The sequence below is a fragment of the Canis aureus genome, unplaced genomic scaffold, assembly GCF_053574225.1.
Source record: "Canis aureus isolate CA01 unplaced genomic scaffold, VMU_Caureus_v.1.0 ptg000329l_RagTag, whole genome shotgun sequence".
Lineage (NCBI taxonomy): Eukaryota > Metazoa > Chordata > Mammalia > Carnivora > Canidae > Canis > Canis aureus.
This window is the reverse complement of record NW_027554557.1, coordinates 1-13,450: the sequence shown is the minus strand read 5'-3', so window position 1 is coordinate 13,450 and position 13,450 is coordinate 1.

The window sequence follows — 13,450 nt, the reverse complement described above, 5'->3', positions numbered from 1 at the left end:
GGTTTGTATAAGTTAACTTAATGTCTTGCGCGTGTACGTACGTGTACACACGTGTACGTACGTGTACACACGTGTACGTACGTGTACACACGTGTACGTACGTGTACGTACGTGTACGTACGTGTACACACGTGTACGTACGTGTACACACGTGTACGTACGTGTACACACGTGTACGTACGTGTACACACGTGTACGTACGTGTACACACGTGTACGTACGTGTACACACGTGTACGTACGTGTACACACGTGTACGTACGTGTACACACGTGTACGTACGTGTACACACGTGTACGTACGTGTACACACGTGTACGTACGTGTACACACGTGTACGTACGTGTACACACGTGTGTCCTAGAATTATATGTCCTGAAACCATTGACTGAATAGCACCTTGATTTTATGCGTGAGTTGATAAATGATAATGAATAAGTCCAGCTACAAGTTATTTGACTGCATTAGGGCCGCGACGGGCATATTCCCTGAGAGCAGAAGATAAGTTAGAGTTAGTGCCGTTGCGGTCATAGATGAGTGATAGCAGATTCCCCCCCTAAAAATAAAAGATACCAAATGCATGACACCACAGTTATGTGTGATCATGGGCTGATTAGTCACTAGTCCATCGAGATGTCCCATTTGCGAGAATTAGTAGGATTGGAATAAATAGAGTCATGGCCCTGAGGTAAGAACCAGATGCCAGGTATAGTTTCATGATAGTAACCCCCACATTAGCATGGGCCCGGAGCGAGAAGAGTGACATTACAGGCAAGGATTGATGGTTTCTCGAGGCATGGTGATTAAGCCCTTATTGGACTAAGTGATATGCATCTAGTTACTGTTGAGGATCAATGGGTTGTGGAATTGGACTAGACATGTCCTATGTAAAGATATAATATCATGTACATGCTTATATGCATGGGGCAAGCCATTAATGCACGACGTACATAGGGGAGGGAAAGAAGGATTTTTTGGAGATACTGACATAGCACAGTAGAGGTGGTCCAATATATGAATGTAGGGGGTGTCAGGGAATAGTTTAAGAAGAATTTCAGCTTTGGGTGCTGATGGTGGAGCAAGAGCTTCTTCCTTGAGTCTTAGGGAGGGCGACTACTCTCCATTTTTGGTTTACAAGACCAAGGTAATGATTATACTACAAAGACTCTTCATTTTAGAAGATTATTTTCGATAACGCTAATTGTTGGCATTAGAATCAATAGGATGGTGAAATATAGAATTGAGGCGACCTGTCCGATAATGATGAAAGGGTGTTCAACTGGCTGTCCTCCAATCCAAGTTAAAGTGAGAAGATCGGCGACTAAAAGTCAGAATAGGCATTGGCTGAGGGGTCGGAATATTATACTGCGTTGCTTAGATGTGTGGAGGAATGGAATGAATGCTAAAATTAGGATGGAGAATACTAGGGCGAGTACACCTCCTAATTTATTAGGGATAGATCGTAGGATGGCATAGGCGAATAGGAAGTATCATTCAGGTTTGATATGTGGAGGGGTGTTTAGGGGGTTTGCAGGGGTGTAGTTGTCTGGATCTCCTAATAGGTCTGGTGAAAATAAAACTAGTGATATTAAGACTAGGAGCAGGAGTAGGATTCCTAGGATATCTTTAATTGTGTAGTAGGGGTGAAACGGAATTTTGTCTGAGTCTGATGTGATTCCTGAGGGGTTGTTGGATCCGGTTTCGTGTAGAAATAGGAGGTGTACTATTGCTAGAGCTGCGATGATGAATGGAAAGATAAAATGAAATGCAAAGAATCGTGTTAAGGTTGCTTTGTCTACTGAGAAGCCACCTCAGATTCACTCTACTAAGTTGGTTCCGATATAGGGGATGGCGGAGAGAAGGTTAGTGATTACAGTTGCCCCTCAAAATGATATTTGTCCTCACGGCAGTACATAGCCTATGAATGCTGTGGCTATGGTTGCGAATAGTAGTACAATTCCAATGTTTCATGTTTCTATGAATACATAGGATCCATAGTATAGGCCTCGTCCCACATGTATGAATAGGCAGATGAAGAATATGGAAGCGCCATTTGCATGTATATAGCGGATAATTCAGCCGTAGTTAACGTCTCGACAGATGTGGGTGACCGATGAAAAAGCTGTGGCCGTGTCCGATGTGTAGTGTATAGCTAGAAATAAACCTGTTAGAATCTGTAGAATCAAGCATACTCCTAATAAGGACCCGAAATTCCATCAAGCAGAGATGTTAGATGGCGCTGGGAGGTCAATGAATGAATTGTTGACAATTTTGGCTAGTGGGTGGGTTTTTCGAATGTTGGTCATTAATGTTCTTATAGTTGAAATACAACGATGATTTTTCATGTCATTAGTCATGGTTAAATTCCATGTAGGAATAATGATAACATACATTGTATTTATTTTAAGTATCGTTTTTGTGATGAGTTTTGTGGGTTTTGCCACTAAACCATCTCCTATTTATGGTGGGCTTGTGCTAATTATTAGCGGTGGGATTGGTTGTGCGATTGTTCTGAATTTTGGGGGTTCTTTTTTAGGGCTGATAGTGTTTTTAATTTATTTGGGGGGTATATTAGTAGTATTTGGTTATACAACTGCTATGGCTACTGAGCAATACCCTGAGGTGTGAGTTTCAAATAAGGCTGTTCTAGCGGCTTTTATTACTGGTCTATTGTCTGAGTTGTTGACTGCTTGCTATATTTTGAAGGATGATGAGGTGGAGGTAGTATTAAAGTTTAATGGAATAGGGGATTGGGTAATTTATGATACGGGGGACTCTGGGTTTTTTAGTGAAGAGGCTATGGGTATTGCGGCTTTATATAGTTATGGAACCTGGTTGGTGATTGTTACAGGTTGGTCGCTGTTAACTGGTGTGTTGGTTATCATGGAAGTTACCCGTGGTAATTAAGGATTAGTAGGCTGAGAATTATAGTTAGTATGAACGATAGGAAATAGAGCTTGATGAGACCCTTTTGATTTGAAATAAGGGTAGAAGATTTTATTTGGAAATACGAGATTGATTTGGGTAGGATGTTTTCTAGTCAGATGGAGTCCAGAAGTATAGATGCTGATTTCTGGCTGATGGTTAAACTTGTTTTAGGTGTGAGGCGGTGCATAATGGTTGGATAATAGCCAAGGAGGGTGGAAAATTTAAAGTAATTAGATGGATAGTTAAATTTGAGTCCTTGTATGGTAAGGTTTAGTTCTAGTGCCAGGATGAAACCCAAGATAGTTACTGCAAGGGCTATCATTTTTAGATAATGAGGCATAGTTATCTGTGGGATGGTGGTGGGTGTGATGCTGTGGGAGATAATGTATCCTGCAAATACACTTCCGATAAGGAGTCGTTTAATAGAGTTAATTAGGAGAGGATTATTCTCGTTGATAAGGATTATAGGGGAGAAGCGGGGCTGGCCTAGTAGAGCGAAGAATATAATTCGGGTGCTGTAGGCAGCGGTTAGGGATGTGGCAACGAGTGTAATTAAGAGGGCTCAGGCGTTGGTATTCGACGTGTTAGCGGACTCGATGATCAGGTCTTTGGAGTAGAATCCTGTAAGGAAAGGTATGCCTGTTAATGCGAGGCTTCCGACAATCAGGGAAGTTGTGGTGAAGGGAAGGACTTTAAATAGGCCACCTATCTTTCGAATGTCTTGTTCATCGTTTAGGCTGTGGATAATTGACCCTGAACATATGAATAACATAGCTTTAAAAAATGCGTGAGTGCAGATGTGTAAGAAGGCTAGGTAAGGCTGGTTAATGCCAATTGTTACTATTATTAGGCCTAGTTGGCTTGAGGTAGAGAACGCTACAATTTTTTTGATATCGTTCTGTGTAAGAGCGCAGATTGCAGTAAATAGTGTAGTAATAGCCCCTAAGCATAAAGTGAGGGTTTGAATAGTTTGATTATGCTCTATTAGTGGATGAAAGCGGATAAGAAGAAATACTCCTGCTACAACTATTGTGCTTGAGTGAAGTAGGGCTGATACAGGAGTGGGGCCTTCTATGGCTGAGGGGAGTCAGGGATGTAAGCCGAATTGAGCAGATTTACCGGTAGCTGCTAATAGTAAGCCAAGTAGCGGCAAATTAAAATTATCGTTTGTTGTAATAAAGATTTGTTGAAGGTCTCATGTGTTTAAGTTCAATAGAAACCATGCTATGGTTATAATGAAGCCTACATCTCCAATACGGTTATAGAGGATAGCTTGTAGGGCAGCTGTATTTGCATCGGTTCGGCCGTATCATCATCCAATAAGTAAAAATGATATAATGCCAACTCCTTCTCAGCCAATGAATAGTTGGAATATGTTGTTTGCGGTGACTAAGACTATTATAGTAATAAGAAATAAGAGAAGATACTTGAAAAATCGGTTAATATAAGGATCGGAGTGTATATATCATATAGAAAACTCTATAATAGACCACGTGACAAAAAGGGCTACGGGCACAAAGATTATTGAGAAGTAGTCTAATTTAAAACTCATGGATAGTTTTATGGTCTGGATTGTTATTCAATGTCAGTTTGAAACAATTGTTTCCTGTCCTGAGTAGATGAATATTATTGTGGGAATTATGCTAATTATGAATGCGTAAGAAGTAGCGGTTTTTACATAGTATGGGTATAGCTTATTTTTGTAGAGTTTAGTAGAGGTTATAATGATGGGCAAAGTAAGAATGACTAGAGCTGTGATTATGCATGAAGTAAATATATTTATTACTTTTATTTGGAGTTGCACCAATTTTTTGGTTCCTAAGACCAATGGATTACTTCTATCCTATAAAAGTTGAAAAAGCCATGTTCTTATACATGGGAGCATGAGTTAGCAGTTCTTGCAGTACTTTTTCGGTAAGCAAAAAGGTTTGAGCTTTTATTATTAGATTCACAATCTAATGTTTTTGTTAAACTATGCTTACAGTAGATGGGACCGAGAATAATTTTAGGGTTAAGGGATAGGAGGAGTAGAGGCAGTAGATGCAAGGTTATTAGGGCATTTTCTCGTGTGAATGACGGTTTGATATTTTTGATATGGTGGGAATATTTACCACGCTGTGTGGTGATTAGTATATAAAGTGAGTATAGGGCAGTGATGGTGATGTTAATTCCTATTAGAATAATAGTAATGTTGGATCATGAGAATGAGGATATCACTACAAATAGTTCTCCGATAAGATTAATTGTTGGAGGAAGAGCCAGATTTGTGAGGCTTGCTAATAACCATCAGGCTGCTATCAGGGGAAGGAGGGTTTGAAGTCCTCGTGCGAGAATCATAGTACGGCTATGGATTCGTTCGTAATTGGAGTTGGCTAAGCAGAATAGCATCGAGGATGTTAAACCATGGGCAATTATTAGGGCTGTTGCACCTATATAACTTCATGGTGTTTGAATAAGAACCGCTACAATAACGAGTGCCATATGACTAACTGAGGAGTATGCAATTAGGGATTTTAGATCTGTTTGACGGAGACAGATAGAGCTTGTTATGATTATGCCTCATAGAGATAATATTATGAAAGGATACGCTATGAAGTTGGTCAGGGGGTTTAGTAGGGTTGTAATTCGTATCATGCCATAGCCTCCTAATTTCAGGAGTACGGCGGCAAGTACCATGGAGCCGGCAATAGGGGCCTCTACGTGTGCTTTTGGTAGTCACAAGTGGAGGCCGTATAGAGGTATCTTTACTATGAATGCTATCATGCATGCCAATCATAAGAAAACATTAGATCAGGAGTTTGGCAGAGGTTGAATTCAGTATTGAATTATGAGAAAATTTAGGGAGCCCATGAAATTGTGGATGTAAAGGAGAGCTACTAGGAGTGGGAGAGATCCTATTAAAGTATAAAATAAGAAGTAGAGCCCTGCGTTTAGTCGTTCAGTTTGATTCCCCCATCGGGTAATAATGATCAGGGTTGGGATTAGTGTTGCCTCAAATAGGATGTAAAAGAAGATAAGTTCAGAGGCGGTGAAAGTTATAATTAGGAACAACTGGAGAAGAATCAGTATTGAAATATATAGTTTTTTCGAGTTAAGGGTTCTTTTGATAAATGGTGTTGGCTTGCTATAAGTATAAGGGGTAGAAGTCATGTTGTAAGTGCTAGTAGCGGTGCTGATAGGGAGTCAGAGAAAAATATTAAGGAGGGGTTCAATGTATTATCATTTGGTTGATTCAGGTAGAATAAGCTGATTAAGCTGATTAGCAAACCATATGTTGTCGTGTTAATTCAGATTATGTTAGGCTTTGATACTCATGTAAGGGGGATCAGTATGATAGTGGGGATGATAATTTTTAGCATTGTAAGAGGTTTAGGTTTTGTACGTAATCAGTCCCGTAGGTGTTAGATACTATAACTAGTAGAGATAGTCCTAATGCTGCTTCGCAGGCAGCAAATACTAGTAGTACGATTGGTATCATGCTGGCTAATGTAAGGTGGTTGTTGAGAATAGTTACAGATATTATTACAAATAGTGATAATATTATGCCCTCTAAGCATAGTAGCGATGATATTAGGTGTGATCGATAAACAAGTATACCTATTAGAGAAAGAATGAATGCCAGAAAGATATTAATATATACTATGGACATATGATAATTATGAGATAAATCATAATCTAATGAGTCGAAATCATTTGTTTTGGCTTAAACTAATTATCATATTCGGTTCATTCTAGCCCCTTTTCGGTTCATTCGTACGCTAGGCTTGCAGCTAGGAGGGAGATTAGTAGGAGTGCTATGATAAGTATTGTTGTCAACTTGTTGGTTTGTGACGCTCAGGGAAGTGGGAGTAGGAGTGCGATTTCTAGGTCGAAAAGCAGGAATGTGATGGCAACTAGGAAGAATTTTATAGAGAAAGGTAGGCGAGCAGATCCCATGGGGTCAAAACCACATTCGTAGGGGCTTGTCTTGTCTGTATAAAATATTTAGTTGGGGAAGTCAGAATGCGATTAGTACAAGTAAGGACGCTAGGGTTACATTAGTTATCAAGGTTAGTATTACGTTTATTACTTCTTTCCAGGTTGATCTGGAGCTAACTGATTGGAAGTCAATTGTACTAGTTATACTAAAGAAATAGGATCCTCATCAATAAATAGATACATATAAGAATAGTCAGACTACATCAACAAAGTGTCAATATCATGCAGCGGCTTCAAATCCGAAGTGGTGGTTTGATGTGAAGTGGTAGTATAGTTGTCGGAGAAAGCACACGATAAGGAATGTGGAGCCAATAATTACATGTAGTCCGTGAAACCCAGTAGCTATAAAAAAGGTAGATCCGTACACTCCGTCGGAGATTGTAAAAGATGTCTCGTAGTATTCGGAGGCCTGTAATAGTGTAAAATATACGCCTAAGGAGATTGTAATAAATAGGCCTTGAAGTATGTGTTTACGATTGCCTTCTATTAAACTATGATGGGCTCAAGTAATAGATACTCCGGAGGCTAGGAGGACTGAGGTGTTGAGTAGAGGAACTTCTAGTGGGTTAAGAGGAATAATGCCGGTGGGAGGTCAGCAACCTCCAAGTTCAGGAGTAGGGGCTAGGCTGGAATGGTAAAAGGCTCAAAAGAAGCCTGCAAAGAAAAATACTTCTGATACAATAAAAAGAACTATTCCGTACCGTAGTCCTTTTTGTACAATAGGGGTGTGATGTCCTTGGAATGTGCCTTCTCGGATCACATCTCGTCATCACTGGTATATGGTTAGCAGGTTGGTTGTGAATCCTAATGTAAGTAGGGATATTGAGTTATAGTGAAATCATATGATAAGACCCGATGTTATAAGAAGGGCAGAAAGGGCTCCTGTTAGCGGTCATGGGCTTGGGTTAACTATATGGTAAGCGTGAGTTTGGTGGGTCATTAGGTGTTGTCATGTAAGTATAGACTTACTAGTAAGGTAAAGACATAGGCTTGAATTAAGGCAACAGCAAACTCTAGAATCGTAAATAGAATTAAAATAATAAAAGTGATGAAAGCTGTGGTCGCGCTAATATTAATAAGAGCTAAGGTAGCCCCTCCAATCAAATGGATTAGGAGGTGTCCTGCAGTAATATTGGCGGTTAATCGAACGGCTAGAGCTATGGGTTGAATGAATAGACTAATAGTTTCGATGATTACTAGTATTGGAATTAGGGGAAGAGGGGTGCCTTGGGGTAGAAAGTGTGCCAAGGATGCTTTGGTCTTATAGCGGAAACCGGTAATTACTGTCCCTGCTCATAGGGGGATTGCTATTCCGAGGTTTATAGAGAGTTGTGTCGTGGGCGTAAATGAGTGGGGTAGTAGTCCAAGTAGGTTAGTTGAACCAATGAATAGAATTAGTGATATAAGTATGAGAGCTCAGGTTCGTCCCTTTTGATTATGAATTGCTAGTATTTGTTTTGATGTTAATTGAATTAATCATTGCTGAATGGAGATTAACCGATTATTGATTAGGCGATTGGGTGCTGGGAATAAAATGGAAGGGAATATGACGATCAGTACTACAATAGGGAGACCTATTATTGAGGGGGCAGCGAAAGAGGCGAATAAATTTTCGTTCATTTGTTTTCTCAAGGATTATGTTGACTAGTGATTTTAGTAGACTTGGTTATTGGGTTTTCCGGGTAGTGGTGATTTGAAATTTTTAGTTGGAATAGAATGAAGAGGGTGAGAAATATTGAAAAGATTATAATAAATCAGGTGGATGTGTCTAGCTGTGGCATTTCATTAAGGGGAGGTTAAAACTCCCAGTCTTTAACTTAAAAGGTTAATGCTTTATAGCTTCTTAATGAGTAAGTCTAGTCTAGGTTATACTATTAAGGCAGATCAGGTTTCAAAATAAGATAGGGGGACTATTTCAAGAACAATGGGTATAAAGCTATGGTTAGATCCGCAGATTTCAGAGCACTGGCCATAATACAGTCCCGGTCGTATGGCTATAAGGGTGGTTTGGTTTAGTCGTCCTGGAATAGCGTCAGTTTTTAGACCTAGTGATGGAACAGCTCATGAATGCAAAACGTCTTCTGAAGAAATAAGTATTCGGATGGTTATTTCTATTGGGAGGACAACTCGGTTGTCTACTTCTAATAGTCGGAGTTCTCCTGGCTTTAATTCTTGTGTTGGGATTATGTAGGAGTCAAAGTTTAAGTCTTCATAATCAGTATATTCATAGCTTCAGTATCATTGGTGGCCTATTGTTTTCACGGTTAAAGAGGGGTTATTGATTTCGTCTATTATATAAAGGATTCGGAGGGAAGGTAGAGCGATTAGGATTAGGATAATGGCGGGTAGGATAGTTCATACTGTTTCTACTTCCTGTGCGTCTATTGTGCTTGTATGAGTTAATTTTGTAGTCAATATTAGGGAAATGATGTAGAGAACTAAAGAACTGATTAAGAATACAATTATTAGTGTATGGTCATGAAAATGAAGTAGCTCCTCTATAATAGGGGAGGTTGCGTCCTGTAATCCGAGTTGAAATGGGTACGCCATAGAGGTATATAGGGGTTTCACCTATAATTTAACCTTGACAAAGTTATGTAATATTTTACTAATACCTCCTGATTGAGAAAGACATAGTGGTTATGACATTGGCTTGAAACCAATTTTAGGGGGTTCGATTCCTTCCTTTCTTATTTTTGGATTACATATGTAGGTTCTTCGAACGTGTGATATGGAGGGGGACATCCATGTAGTCATTCAATATTAGTTGTAGTAAGTTCTACTATAGCAACTTCTCGTTTGGATGCAAAGGCCTCTCAGATTATAAAAATTATAAGCATCACCGCTGTAAGCGAGATAAACGATCCTATAGAGGAGACGGTATTTCAGGTGGTATATGCATCTGGATAGTCAGAGTACCGACGAGGTATTCCGGATAAACCTAGGAAATGCTGAGGGAAGAAAGTTATATTTACTCCCACAAATATAATTGTAAAGTGAATCTTTGCTCAAGTATCGTTAAGAGTATAACCTGAGAATAAGGGGAATCAGTGGGCAAATCCTCCCATAATGGCAAAAACTGCTCCCATTGAGAGCACATAGTGAAAATGAGCTACAACATAATACGTATCATGAAGAACGATGTCTAAGGACGAATTAGCTAGGACAATGCCTGTTAGCCCGCCTACTGTGAATAAGAAAATAAACCCTAAAGCTCATAGCATAGCTGGAGATCATTTAATATTGCCTCCGTGAAGTGTTGCCAGTCAACTAAATACTTTTACTCCTGTTGGAATAGCGATAATTATAGTGGCGGATGTGAAGTATGCTCGTGTGTCTACGTCTATTCCTACAGTAAACATATGGTGAGCTCATACGATAAAGCCTAAAAACCCAATAGATATTATTGCCCATACTATTCCTATATAGCCGAAAGGCTCTTTTTTCCCTGAGTAGTAAGTGACAATGTGAGAAATTATTCCGAACCCTGGCAGGATAAGAATGTAAACTTCAGGATGTCCGAAGAATCAGAATAAGTGTTGATATAGGATAGGGTCTCCTCCTCCAGCGGGATCGAAAAATGTCGTATTAAGATTACGGTCTGTTAAAAGTATTGTAATTCCAGCAGCCAGTACAGGCAGGGATAGTAGGAGTAGAACTGCTGTAATTAGTACTGATCATACAAATAGGGGGGTTTGATACTGGGATATTGCAGGGGGTTTTATGTTGATAATAGTAGTAATGAAATTAATTGCCCCTAAAATAGAAGAGACTCCGGCTAAATGTAAGGAGAAAATTGTAAGATCAACGGATGCTCCTGCATGGGCCAGATTGCCAGCCAGTGGGGGGTAAACGGTCCACCCCGTTCCTGCACCTGCTTCTACCATAGAAGATGCTAATAGTAGAAGAAAAGATGGAGGAAGAAGTCAGAAGCTCATGTTATTTATTCGGGGGAATGCCATGTCCGGAGCACCAATTATTAATGGCACTAGTCAGTTTCCAAAGCCCCCAATTATAATGGGCATGACTATGAAGAAGATTATTACGAAAGCATGGGCGGTTACGACGACGTTATAAATTTGATCGTCGCCTAGTAAAGTACCGGGCTGACCTAGTTCGGCTCGGATGAGGAGGCTCAAGGCAGTGCCTACTATGCCGGCTCATGCTCCAAATAGTAAGTATAAAGTACCAATATCTTTGTGATTAGTAGAGAACAGTCATCGGTTAATGAACATAGGTAAAATGGCTGATAAAAGCATTAGACTGTAAATCTAAAAATAGAGGTTTAAGTCCTCTTTTTGCCAAGCTCTGTGGTGAATTTTCATATTGAATTGCAAATTCAAAGAAGCAGCCTAGACGCCGCCGGGGCTTCTCCCGCCTTTTTTTTCTACGCGGCGGGAGAAGGTAGATTGAAGCCAGTTACTAGGGTATTTAGCTGTTAACTAAAATTTCGTGAGGTAGAAGCTCACCAATCTAGGGAGGGCTTAGCTTAATTAAAGTGTTTGATTTGCATTCAATTGATGTAAGATAGATTCTTGCAGCCCTTAGAGGTGATTTGGTCAGGGGTTAAGTGTATAGCACTTGCTTAGAGCTTTGAAGGCTCTTGGTCTGGTCTAACCTAAACTCCTAGTCCAAGACTGATAATATAGGTGTTAGCGGGAGTAGTATAGTTGAGATAATGATTAAGGGGGGTAGTAGGGTTGCCTTTTTTGTGTACTCGAATTGTCATTTTATTTTTATGTTATTTGTGGACGGGAATATGGTAAGTGCGGTGCTATATGTGAGTCGCAGGTAGAAATATAAGTTAAGTAGAGCGGTGATGGCTATTAGTGTTGGAATAATAATTATGTTATTTTTTGTTAATTCTTGAATAATTATTCATTTAGGGATGAAGCCAGATAATGGGGGTAGTCCTCCTAGGGATAATATTAAGATTAAGATTATGGAGGTGATTAGGGGAAATTTATTTCATATGTGGGATAAGGATTATTTCATATGTGGGATAAGGATAAGGTTGTGGTGGATGAGTTTAATATGAATAGTATGAAGGTAGATAGTGTTATTAGAATATATAAAGTTAAGTTTAGGATTATTATTGTAGGGTTGTAAATAATGATAGCGGCTATTCAGCCTATGTGGGCAATGGAGGAGTATGCTATGATTTTTCGTAGTTGAGTTTGATTTAGTCCGCCTCAGCCTCCTACTAGAACGGATGCGAGGGCTATTAGTATAAGAAGGTTGGTGTTAATTGATGGGGAGATTTGATATAGGATGGATATAGGTGCGATTTTTTGTCATGTTAGTAGGATTATTCCTGATATAAGTGTTACTCCTTGTGCTACTTCGGGAACTCAGAAGTGGAATGGAGATAGGCCTAGTTTTATTGTTAGGGCGGTGGTTATTATGATGGATGCGATGGGGTTTGAGATTTTTGAGATTACTCATTGGCCGGAGTAAAGAAGGTTAATGGTGACTCCTATTATTAGTAATATTGAGGCAGTAGCTTGTGTAAGAAAATATTTTGTAGAGGCTTCTATGGCTCGTGGATTATACTTTTTTATGAGGATAGGGATGATGGCTAGCATGTTTATTTCGAATCCAATTCAGATCAGTAATCAGTGCGAGCTTAGTATGACGATTATGGTCCCTGCCATGATAGTTGCTATAATAATAGTGAGAATAGGGGGTTTTATTAGTACGGGAAGGGTATAAACCAACATTTTCGGGGTATGGGCCCGATAGCTTAATTTAGCTGACCTTACTGTAGAATATAGTGTAAGTTTGGTAGCACGAAGATCTTTGAATTCTTAAGATTAGGTTCGAAGCCTATTATTCTAGAAATAAGAGGATTTAAACCCTCTATTATTTACTCTATCAAAGTAACTCTTTTATCAGACATATTTCTTATGTTTGGGGTGGGATACTCGCGGTAATAATGGGTAAGGCAACATGTCATATGCATAGGGCTAAAGTTAGGGGTAGAAAATTTTTTCACAATAAGTGTATTAATTGATCATAGCGGAATCGAGGGTATGATGCTCGAATTCATAGGAAGCAGATAGTTAGTAAGAGGGTTTTTATAGTGAAGTTAATAGAGTAGAGTTCTGGTATAAATGGGTTGTGGAATGCACCGAAGAATAGAATTGTTGTGAGGATATTTATTATAATGATATTTGCGTACTCTGCTAGAAAGAATAGGGCAAAAGGACCCGCTGCATACTCTACGTTAAATCCAGAAACTAGTTCGGATTCTCCTTCAGTTAAGTCGAAGGGGGCTCGGTTAGTTTCTGCTAGAGTAGAAATGAATCATATCATGGCTAGGGGCCAGGCCGGAAAGATTAGTCATATATGTTCTTGGGTGATAATTAGTGTGGATAGTGTAAATGACCCGTTTATTAGGAGGACTGATAGGAGAATGATTGCTAGTGTTACTTCATATGAGATTGTTTGAGCTACTGCTCGGAGGGCTCCGATTAGAGCGTATTTGGAGTTTGAGGCTCATCCTGACCAAAGGATGGAGTATACGGCGAGACTTGATATTGCTAG